We start from the raw sequence: 12,886 nt of genomic DNA on the forward strand, positions 1-12,886 counted from the left end.
GGCTCTGTGCAGTCAGCGCAGAGACCAATGTGGTGCTTGATCCCACAAACCATGAGATCATGACCTGAGCTGAAATCAAGAGTCAGATGCACAACTCACTGAGCCACCTAGACACCCCTGATATTCTACTTTTAGAGCAGATGTAACCAATTCATAGTCTGCAATTATTGCCTTCTTGGGTATTTATTTGGATATTTTTTTTGTTTGGATATTTTCAATATAATTTATTGAATTGCATAATTGTATAATGCTGCCTCCCTCCTTTTTTCTCCTTGGTTTCCTCCCTTTTTTTGTTTTTGATTGACAGAATTTCTCTCTTTTCCTGTTTTCTACTGGTTTTTAGATTATCCATTTGATTTAACTTTTAAAATAATGGCTTATCTTAAATTTAACTTGTATATTTAACTGAATCTTTATGCCCTTCAATATCTATATAATACAAGGATCTCAGAAATATTTAATTTATCCCATATTATTGTTGTCTGGTATTTTAATTCTAACATGCTTTAACATTGAGTCGCATTTAATTATTAATATATTTTATAGGCAGTAGTTACATATTTACCAACAAACAAAAAAAGTTAATTCCTTGCATTCTTTCCTTCTGGTTTCAATTTTTTTGCTTGTTGAATCACCTGTTTTAGTATCTCTTTTAACAAAGGCCTACCAAATCATGAACTGTTTATGTATATTTGAAAATATCTGGATTTCATTTTCTAAAGTAAGCACTATTGTTTTCTACTTTCATTTTATAAATGAGTAATCTGAGTCACTGGTTGGATAAATACATTTCTCAGACTGGGAAATTCTTAAAAGCTACCAACAGTGAAGGCCAAAGGCAATGGAAAATATGATCTGAAGGTAGAATAATTGCTTCTTTAACATTCTATTTTTAGCTGACATTCACGGATGAAAAATATGTTGTCTAATTATTTTGCTCTATTGGATAATTAATCTTTTTTTTGTAAGTTTTTTTTAATGTTTATTTTTATTTTTGAGACAGCACAAGCAGGGGAAGGGCAGAGAGAGGGGAACAGAGGATCCAAAGCAGGCTCTGTACTGACAGCAGTGAACTTGAACCCACAAACTGTGAGATCATGACCTGAGCTGAAGTCAGATGCTCAACTGACGGAGCCACTCAGGTGCCTCCCTTTTTTTGGTAAGTTGAAAGATTTTTATTTGATAGTCTGCAGGTTCATTTAGATGAGTCCGGGTATGGATTTGATTTTCTTTTCCTGCTGGTGACTTGGTGTGCTCCTGCAAGTTGAGATTCCATATATTTTGAATGAAAGCCTTTAATTCTATTTCTTCCTTCAATAACCCTTCCGAGTGGGCCACGGGACCTTCCCATTCTATCTTTCATGTCTCTACATTTGTCATTTTGTACTAAAATCTGGATGATTTCCTTCAGTCAGGTTTTCAATGTATTCATTTATATTTTCTTTGTGTCTATTCTTGTGTTCAACTCACTGATATTTCTAAAATTTTATAAATGTGTGCGGGGAAGGGTTATCTCTCCCAGTGTGAGTTGCTTAAATCCTCCACATTTCCAAGAAAGACCTGTTTTCAGAATTGGCCCTTGGACAGCTCCTGCTAGTTGAACTCTGAGTCCTTGGGCTATTCTTCCTGATAAGAGCATTTTTTTGTATGCTTGGAGTGCTAGGCTCCACAATACCAATTTGATCAGAGAGTTAGTGCTAACAAATGTGATTCGTGGTGAACCTCTGTTTTTGCTCTGTGCGGATGGGGTCTAAATAGCTGAAATGAGTCTACAGCATGCCTATGTGATTTGACATCCTAGAAAACCTCTGGAAACAAGGCTCGAGTGACATTTCACATGTGTTATTACACATTGTCGTTGGCATAACTAAGTGCATCTTTGTGCACTGGGAGGGGACACCTGGAAGCTTGCATCTGTTTTCTCTTGGATTTCACCCCATCTGCCTTTTCCTTTGCTCATTTTTAGCTACAGCCTTTTGCAATAACAAACTGAAGCCATGAGCATAACTGTTTTTCTGAGTCCTGTGGGTCCTTCAAGTGAATTATCGAGCCTGCAGGAAGTGTTGGGGACTCCCCTATAAAATATATTTCTCTTTCTTACACATTCCATTCCATATAGTCCATTTTCTAACTAGTCTTTTTTCACACTCTTAATACCATGAAAAAATTTGCTTCTATTTTTCTTGTAGACCATTTTAAACTTAATGATTTGAAGCTTCTCTCTGATTTAAAAAAATTGTTTTAATGTTTATATTAAAAGAGAGAGAGAGAGAGAGAGAGAGAGAGAGAGAGAGAGAGCACAAGCAGGGTAGGGGAAGAGAGAGACGGAGTCACAGAATCCGAAGCAGGTTCCAGGCTCTGAGCTGTCAGCACAGAGCCCCAGGCGGGGCTGGAACTCATGAGCTATTGAGATCATGACCTGAGCTGAAGTCGGCTGCTTAATGGACTGAGCCACCCAGGCGCCCCTTTTCTCTGATTTTTTTAAACTTACTTTTTCTCATTTGCCTGCAAAATTTTCTGTTGTTGATCCTACTGATCCCCTATCCCTCCCCATGATTGCCTAGAATGCAATCATTAGCAGTCAGCTACATATTCAGTTCCAACTGATTCCTTAGCACTGGTACCCAGGGCTGTAGAAACATCTCTAAAAGGTGGAATTAAATTTACCTACATTAGATATCCAGGAGTTTTTCTGATCATGGACCAGTTTGTATAATACAATTTCTGTCTGATATGAATTAAAATTTAAATTCACATAGAAAATAGAATTAGAGTTCTGACATCATTTTATAAAAATCTTCCCCTTCTTTACTTCTCTGGGCTTCAGCAGACATTTTGACTACTTTTCCAGGCTAATGGGTGGCATTTAAAGCCTTTTCTAATCTTTGTTTCATTGGTTTAATGAAAGTTGGGAAAGAGTATGGAAGATCTTTTCACCTTCTTCCATGTTTAACTAGACTGTTTCAATGTTTAATGTACTGAGATAACTCTGCTATAAGCCATTTTCTTCTAGGTTCAGCTGTCTTAAACCATAAAAATACTTAATCAAGAGTCCAGTATACTTTTTAAATCAGTTTTTTTACATTTATTTATTTATTTTGAGAGAGAGAGAGAAAGAGAGAGACAGAGAAAAGTGAATGAATGAATCCCTGCACCTTCAATGCAGAGCCTGACGTGGGCCATGAGATCGTGACCGGAGTCAAAATCAAGAGTCAGGTGGTCAACCGAGTCACCCAAGTGCCTCTAAATCAGATTTTATGATTTTTAAAATTTTTCCTATATTATCTGAATGGCATCTTGTTTTAGTATCAACTTCCCCCCCTTTTTATTATCTGTTGAAAGTTTAATGTTACACACATGGGTATAATTCTTTTGTGTGTAGGATAAGGAGAGCCAAAATTATTAAGAGATTATCAATTTATTATTATTATTGCTATTATTAGTGAGCTCACTCTTCGAATACCATTTTGTCTATCTTAGTTTCTTCTTTCTTCTTTTTTTTAAAAATACTTATTTCTGAGAGAGAGGAGAAAGAGAGACAGAGCATGAGTGGGGGAGGAGCAGAGAGAGAGGGAGATACAGAATCCAAAGCAGGCTCCAGGCTCAGAGCTGTCAGTACAGAGCCTGATATGGGGCTTGAACTCACAAACCATGAGATCATGACCTGAGCTGAAGTCAGATGCTTAATTGAGCCACCCAGGCGCCCCCCAGATGCCACCACTTTAGATAAGCAGCAGAGTGCCCTCTGGCACAGGTGGCACCACTCTAGACAACTAGTCTATATTAGTTGCTTATAAACCCAGGGTCCAATCTTGTTTTTATAAGAATTCTTTATTCATAGCTCAACTAAGAATATAAAGAGAGCACTATGCACTAGATTCCAAAGAATTTGTATGTCTAATCTCTCAAGAATGTAAATAGTTAATTATAAATACGGTTGGAGGTCAGAAGTATGAATTGATAGAACTATTTCTAAAAAGGGAAAGAATATTAAAGAAAAAAATGCATAAATGGATAAAATTTTAATAAATTCATTCTATCAGTTGCCATGGAGGATGGTATATGGGCAAAAAGTGGATAGATTTCCCAGGAAGGGATATCAAAATTCTTATACAGCAAGTATGTGAAATTGAAGAGGAAGTCAGAATATCTAAACATTACAAAAACCCTAGGGAATGGCATGGTTTCAGGGTTTTAAGTGGCCAAAAATATAAGCAAAACTTTAGAAATAAATCTGTAGTTTCATAAAGACGAAAAACATAGATCAAAAGAGCAAATGTTTACTTTTGGTAAGATTTAGGGGTTATCACTAGTATTTAGATTCAAAGTTAGTATGGAAACAGGTATATTTTGGAATGTTTTTCTATAAACATAACACTTTTCCAATTCTTGTAGCCTTTTTATGGGTGATAGCAGTTATTACCTCTCAAGCATGTGAAAATAAAGGACAGAGACATTAATAAGACTTAGTAATCAAAATAGTATGGTACTGGCACAGAAAAATGGAAAAGAACAGAAAATCCAGAAATAGACCCACAATTACATGGTCAATTAATCTTCAACAAAGCAGGAAAAAATAGCCAATGGGAAAAAGACAGTATCTTCAACAAATGGTTGTGGGAAAACTGGACAACAACATGCAAAAGAAGGACTGGACCACTTTCTTACACCATACACAATAATAAATTCAAAATGGATTAAAGACCTAAACATGAAATCTGAAGCCAAAAAAATCCTAGAAGAGAATACAGTAACTTCTTGACATTGGCCATAGTAGCATCTTTCCAGATATGTCGACTCCTGAGGCCAGGGAAACAAAAGCAAAAATAAACTATTAAAACCACATCAAAATATAAAGCTTCTGCACAGTGAAGGGAATAATTAATAGAACTAAAAGCCAACCTAAGGGATGGAAGAATATATTTGCAAATGACGTGTCTGATAAAGGGTTAGTATCCAAAATCTATAAAGAACTTACAAAACTCACCCCTCCCAAATAAAATAACCCAATTAAAAAATAGGCAGAAGACATGAACAGACATTTCTTTAAAGAAGACATACAGATGCTGACAGACACATAAAAAGATGCTTATCATCACTTATCAAGGAAAACTACGATGAGATATCACATCACATCTATCAGACTGGGTAAAGTCAACAACATAAGAAACAACAAATGTTGGTGAGGATGTAAAGAAAAAGGAACATTCATGCATTGTTGGTGGGAATCCAAACTGGTATAGCCATTATAGAAAACCGTACGGAGGTACAGAACTACCTTATGATCCAGTGATTGCACTACTGGGTATTTACCCAAAGAATACAAAAACACTAATTCAAAGGGATACATGCATCCTTATGTTTTTGGCAGCATTATTTACAATAAGCAAGATATGGAATCAGCCCAGATGTCCACCAACTGATGAAAGGTTAAAGATGTGATAAATATATATAATGTAATATTATTCAGCCATAAAAAAGAAAAAAAATTGCTATTTGCAGTGACATGGAGCTAGAGACTATCATGTTAAGTGAAATAAATCAGAGAAAGACAAATACCATATGATTTCACTCATACGTGGATTTTAAGAAACAAAACAAAGGAAAAATAATAAGAGACAGAGTGAAAGAAACAGACTCTTAATTGTAGAGAACAATCTGATGGTTACCAGAGGGGAAGGGGAGGGAAGGGATGGGTTAAATAGATGATGGGGATTAAGGAGGGCACCTGTCATGGATGAGCATAGGATGATTAATGGAAGTGTTGAATCACTATATTGTACACCTGAAACTAATATAACACTGTATGCTAACTAACTGGAATTAAAATAAAAACTTAAAAAAATTCTTAATAATTTTAGGACATTGACATGATATGTTTATTTTTCTACCTATCAGAGTAGATGCCAGTTCCAAATTTGTGTGTGTGTAAGAAAGAATAATTTTTAAAAAAGATAGAACTCATACATTTCATACTTATGAAATGTTATGCTTAGTTATTTAGTATGTCCAAAGGTTTTTCCAAGTCTTTAATAATGAATGTGGTGTGAAATTAAGAGAGACTATTGGGATAAGGAAGATGATAACATTGGAAAATATAAATAAAAAAATATATTCATATGTTTATTTCATTGCCCTAAAATATTTCTCTTGATATTTTCCCATATTAACTACCATCTGGATGTGTTCCTATCTGTCCCACATTTTCATATTAGATTTTCCAGTGGATTCTGTTTTGTATTATGCCCTTTACTCCTTCATGTGACCCTTACTAGCTTTTTTTTCCTATGTATGTAATTCCAGGCAGTTTTCTTCCTGTTTGTATTTCCCTCAATTTATACTGTTGTAGACAGTCTAGCCCAAGGTTTTTTTTTGTTTGTTTGTTTGTTTTTTAATGTCTACTCATATATCTAGATCCTGTAGAAGATCCTCTGATTTCAGTCCTTTTCCTTCCACTTAAGGCCCATTTCACCTACTCTCTGGCAGAAATTTCTTTGAAATAAAATAAAACTGAATTAAAAAGAATAAAATACATCTAAGCATATCACATAAATCTACATATGTGATAAAATTGCATAAAACTAAACACACATACGTATACAAATCAGTGTGTGTTTTTATAAGGGCATATATTTATAAGGCTGTTGGGTTGTATCAGTGTAACTTTCTTGGTTGTGATTTTGTACTATAGCTATATAAGATGTTACCATTGGAGGATGAAGGGTAAAGGATCCACAGAATCTCTGTGTATTACTTTTTACAACTACTTGTGAGTCTAAAGTTATTTCTAAATTAGAAGTTTGCAAAAAGACATATATGTAAAACATAATTGAGTTTTAGAGTTTTGCTTTGTATCTTCTGCTGAATTGGTTATCTTGGACAAGACTACAAATCATCATCTAGCACCTTCACTGCACCCCCGTCCTGTTTTCAAGTACAGCAAATTAAATGTTATAGGCATCTTGATCCTTCAAGTGAATCCATTCATAAATCTTAAGTTACTTTTCAATCACTCACCTATTCACTGTCAGTCAATAAATCTTTATTAAATCCACCTTTATGAACCAGGAACCCTTGTAGGCAGACACTAGAATTATAAGCAATGAATTTTTTTCCTGGCTTTAATGAAGTTTATTTTCCTGAATGAAAAGTATTTGTGGTATATGAAGATCTACTGAGTTTGTAGTTTCAGTTTGCTCTTATTTGCAGGCTACTTCATTGGCACTGTCTTAATTTATTCTATGATACATCCAAGTGCATCTTTTCAAACACAATCATTGTTTTCAGGTATAGAAATCTCAAGATTAAAAATAAGCATTGGGGAGCTTGAGTGGCTCAGTCGGTTAAGCAGCAGACTCTTGATTTCAGCTCAGGTCTTGGTGTCATGGTTTGTGAGTTCGAGCCCCACATTGGGCTCCACACATAGTGTATGGAGCCTGCTTCTGATTCTCTCTCTCCATTCTTCCCCAGCTCATGCCTGCTCTCTCTCAAAAACAAATAAACTTTAAAAAAGAAATAAGCATCAAAACCCATAAAAATATCAGAAATTGAAGGGAAATATAGATGTAACTTGTAGTGGAGACAGAATATTGATGAACCAAGAAAAGTGTTTCATTTGAAAAGCCTGTTTGTGATAAACAAAATGACTCACCTCATCAAATAGAGATCTTTAGGCAAAGCTGCTTCCATAAACCACAACTGATAAGAGATGGAATTTCACTAAATTCTTAAGAGATTACAGACTGTTTTTAGCCTCAAATATACTCATTATTTCATACCTGGATATATCCAACAACATTTTAAACTAAAATTGGATTACATGAGATAGGTTTAATTCTATTTTTATTTTGGAGTGTGCGTGGGGGAATAAAAAGGAAGAAAAATGAGAAAACAGCTTCTCTCTAATTGAATACATTTACTTATACTTCCATGTTTATGGATATATATCACTAAGTGAGACACTAAAACTTCAAAATTTGTAGTATGGCTCCAGTTGTGATGATGACTATCTCTGCTCTTTGATGTTTATATTTTCTTAGGCCAACACAGGGCATTCCTTTCGGGATTTGTTTTCCAGGTGTTTTTCAGCCTCTGTTTTGTAAAGCATTTTTCTTGTGATAAAGAAAACTTATTTGTAAAATACAGTGATAACATTACTAGTCTCGCAAACATTGGCCCATCGAAAATACGGGATTTCATGAAAGCTACTAGGGGCAATAAATGACATATGATAGAATCCGTATGTGTTTCATTCATTGGAATTTTTTCTTTGATTACTATTATAGACTGTGGGTATGAGACTTGAAGTCAACTTTTATAGTCTCTATCTTTCCCTTTCTACCACAGAAAGACTCTGTAGACTAACTGCTTGTGCTTAACATGGCTCATGGTAAAAGAACCTGAGCTAACATGCTGTAACTTGCACAGCCACCGCTCTTGGACCTCAAGACTCTTCCCCTTTTCACTCCATTTTATTCCATTTACAAACCTCAGCCTGGCTTATTTTCTATACTGGATTACATGGTCAGTTAGTTGTTTGTTGTTTGTTTTTTCACCAATTCCATCCTAACCCTGACCCTAGCCCTAACCCTTTCCCCTTTGTCTTTCAACAAAATTCTTCCTATAGACCAACAACACTGTATCAATCCTTAAATCTGGTGGAGAAAAACATATAAACGATTGTATCATTGGCACCAGAAATTCAGTTTGCAGCCTCAGTGGTTTCTTTAACATCAAAATCTTTCATCTTTACTATTCAAAACTATAGAATTATCTTCCAATCTTTCTAAGGGGATTTGACCATTATTGTGGCTCTCAGGACACATTTTTTTGTTGTTGAATGGTATGGAACATTCCCACGTTTTGCTAGAGTGCATCTTGGAAGTTGCTTTGGAAAGCAAATATGGTAGAGATAGTTTAGCTTTTTTTTTCCCCAAAAAAAGCCATTTTGTAAACTGTGGTCATTCTATTCTATCACCAAACTCTTGACTGCATTTACACCTGGGCTTTGAAGAACCAGCTGCTGAAAGTGATAAATCAGCAGTTGAAAATGATGAATGAGAGACCCATTGGAGTTCCAAGTGAAATATAGGTGCTTTTCAACAATGTTAGATTGGTAACTGGACATGGCAAGGAGTGGTGACTGCTGGTAAAATGTTTAAATAAATATATATTATAGTAGCAATTATACTTACTTATTTGAATTCTATTTGAAGTTCTCTTATTATTATAACATGTGGGGTTTTTATTTTGAGGAGCAGTACTAACAATAAATCAGAACTAACATTTATTGAGTGTCAATTATGTGCCAAGCCCAGTGCTAGGCTGGGGAGCATTAGCTATGAAATGCCTAGTTCATTAGCTATGAAATGCCACTTATGGAAAATTATGATCTGCTTTCTATACTATTGTACTATCTTTAGATATAACAGGCATTCTGGATTTTAAAACCTATCTATAATGTTTCCAGTGTGGTTTATGCTTACTCAAATGGAATATTTTTCAGCTTGTTCCTTTCCAACTGCTACTTATACACCTGTCATTCATGGCTCTTTCTACTCTGATTTTGATTTATTCAATTTGCCAGTGTTCCCTGGTTACTAGTCCATGTAATGGTCTGTTCATTTGTACATAAACATTTATACAAGATGGAAAAGTTGAAGTAATTTAAATTTGGACCATTTTTTTTTTCCAGCGTGAATTGTGTGTCGCTACAGTACTTCAACGAAAGGTTATTCATTGGTTTACTCTCTGCTTTTTTATAGCTTCCAGGCATGTTTAATATCTGTGATTGACTGAATTTTTCAGGTTAACATCTGCATTTAATCACAAGTTATTACCCATTTCCTCGACTGGTCAGCGTAACATTTCAATCACTCCTTCCTTCTTTCTCCACCCGTGTAGTAAAAGATTCAAAGTCAGTTATACTTTCTCTCTTTCACAGCCATGGAGCTGCACTTAAATAATATTTAAGAAAGTTATATTTCTTTTGAAGTGGTCACAGGAAGCATATGCTTAGTGTATATAAACAGAGAGAGAGAGTTGAGGCACTGATTTGGAAGGCTTGGTTGATTTATAGAGCTCTTGTATCTACATAGAAACATTTTGCTTCAGCAAGAAATGAAAGGCTCTATTGGGCTCCACTAACCTCACAGCTCCTGTCCAACACACTGAGATTTAAAGAGCAAGGCTTCTTTCAACTTCTCATTGCCCTTACTTTTTTGGAATGGTTCAGCAAACGTCTGAGAGGTCTCTGTTTTAGCTTAAACACTTCTTGTCTCACTTTCCAAACTTTAATTTTTCAAAGTCATTTGATCATGGAGAACAAAACCTTAAGGATTAGCCATACTTCAGGTAAAAGGAACTCATTCCAGTTCTTTTCCCCACTGAACAGGATCATTCAAACAGATTCTCCCATTTTTCTCTGAGTTCTCCATAAACCTGTCATAAATGATTCAATTTAAGGAAGAAAAATATTAAAGCTGAACAGCTAAACATGTGGTCATGTCTGGCCACTATATTTTTGGCAAAACTTGACCTAATCCAGGAATTTGCATGTCTTCCAAAGTTGAGTATTTTTGTTGGGGAAGGAAAGAAGGGGGTAGGACGCGAACAACTATCCTGGGATTTTAATTGATTGAGAAGTAGGGCATGAGCAATATTCTTCCCCCACCCCCCAAGTATGGAGGATACTGGACTATGATTAAAAACTATGAAGGGAATATGCGAAATTCATACATTTTATCTAATCAAATACATCTCACAATTATGTTATTCTGACATATTTAATAATGAGCATGGATCACTGTTGTTCTAGGAAGTTTTTAGGCACAATATACATAAAATTGTGCATAATGATCGAAATTAACATCCCTTATATATAGTCAAAACCCTCATTATTTTTCCCAATTTACTTAGAAACAATGGAAAAAATTGTGTGAAAGACCTTAATTGCCTTAATTTCAGGAATGACATCTTGTTCATCATTTTATCACCAAAGTCAAATACATTGGCTGATGATCAGCAGATACTCAAAGTTCATACAAAAATGAATAGAGTATGGGGTATGTAACTGCTCTCTACCCTTCAAGGTTCAAGTAGCTGTGAATAGTATGTGGAAAGAATGTCAACATTCTCCAGGTGGGGCCAGAGGTACCTGAGGCGGGGGGACTTGGAGAGCAAATGGGGATAAATTTTACCTTTAGACCAGTTAGAAGTCTTGGAGCCCTGGAAAGTTGGGAAATGAGCACCTGGGGAACTTGGTGAAGGAAGGAGTAGAGCATGGCCTGCCAGTTACATGGACATGAGATGCTAGAGTACAATTTGCAGAAGCAGAATGTAAGCCCTTCTAGCACATGCATCCCAGGAGCAGGAGACCTTCTGGGGGAGAAAAGCCAAGAACCATTCTTTCTGGCTGTGACCACTGAGTTTCCTGGAATCAAATGTACCAGGTTCACATGTAGAGTTGACTTTCTGGTGACATTTCCGTGTCCATGCAAAAATGCTCTTTATTTATGCACTCTTCCCTAATGAGTTCAGGTACAGCTTCAGAATCTCTTTCAACATAGGACTTCAGGCAGCAACTATCAATGCACTTGGATTTTAGAAATAAAACCAACCCTTGCCCTAATAACAGGGACAATAGGAAATACTTTCTGCTTCTACTTAATTTCCCCTTGCCTGTCCCCAACATAAGTTCCCTTAGTCAGTCTGCTCACTGAAATGTGAGATCACCTTCAACAATTAGAAAGTTAAGTCAATGCTTACACATCATTCCACCTTTCTTCCTGTCTGTTCCCTCTTCCTGCACTCTCTATGTCATCCCTTATGCTCATGTCTCCTCTAGGGCACTTATTTTAAAATAAATCCTCCCAAGTTATTTGTATAATTATTTGCATAATCTGCCTTCCTACTTCTCTGTCTTATTAAGGTCTGGTCTAGGCTTGACGCATCCACATATGGACCACCTGTATTTTTCATCATTGTCAGCAGTCTGGCTTCTGTCCGTTCTGCACTCTACTCTTCCTGCTGCTGTTGCTATTTCCCCTTTACTGAGGACCAGAAAATTGTGGTCCAGAAATTGTGGCAAAATACATGCATAGTACCATGTAGTCCCTTAGAAAAGAACTCTAGGGGGTAAGTGCTAGTAATTGGGTATAAAGAGATTATGTAATTTACAAGAGGACACAGAGCTAGTAAATGGAATAGGGAGGAATTAACCCCAATCCAACTATAAAGTCAATGCTCTTAAATGCCTTCACAGACCACTTTCTTGTATACTTTTCTTTCAGTCTTTATATTACTCAACCTAACACTATCTAAAAGAACTTTCTGCCATGATGGGTTTGTTCTATATCTGCATTATTATTTTACAAACGCCACTTGCCACATAAGGTGTTAAACACTTGAAATGTGACTAATGCAATAGAGGAACTGCATTTAAATTTAGTTTAATTTCTACTTAAATAGGTATAGGTAGCTAGCGGCTATCCTATTGGATAGCACAACTTCAATAACTCACTGTCATTAGATCCTGTCAATAGCTTCTTTATATGTATGCTTTGCTTTTCCTCCATTTCAATGGTCAAAGTTGTTTTCTTGTTTTCTGTTCTTCTTCTGGGTTCGTTTCTTCTTCCAGTTTCCTACAGGTAAGTCTTCCTCAGGTTTCTTTCTCAACCTCTTCTTTTCCTACATTTTATCCCTTGCATTAGTACTCATTCCTGTGTCTTTAAATATCTTCTTTAGATGAAGGGAGAAATCTTTACTGTCAGTCACAATCTTTCTCTTATTTTTAGACAAACTTCCATTTGCTTACAGAACATCCCTTCTTCGTGTAGCACTTTCTCCAAGTATGTGACAGAAACAGAAGTAATCTTCCTTTTCAAAG

Source organism: Lynx rufus, unplaced genomic scaffold (genome assembly GCF_022079265.1).
Source record: "Lynx rufus isolate CCGP_SWC_20201006 ecotype Redwood Valley unplaced genomic scaffold, mLynRuf1.p SCAF_1, whole genome shotgun sequence".
Lineage (NCBI taxonomy): Eukaryota > Metazoa > Chordata > Mammalia > Carnivora > Felidae > Lynx > Lynx rufus.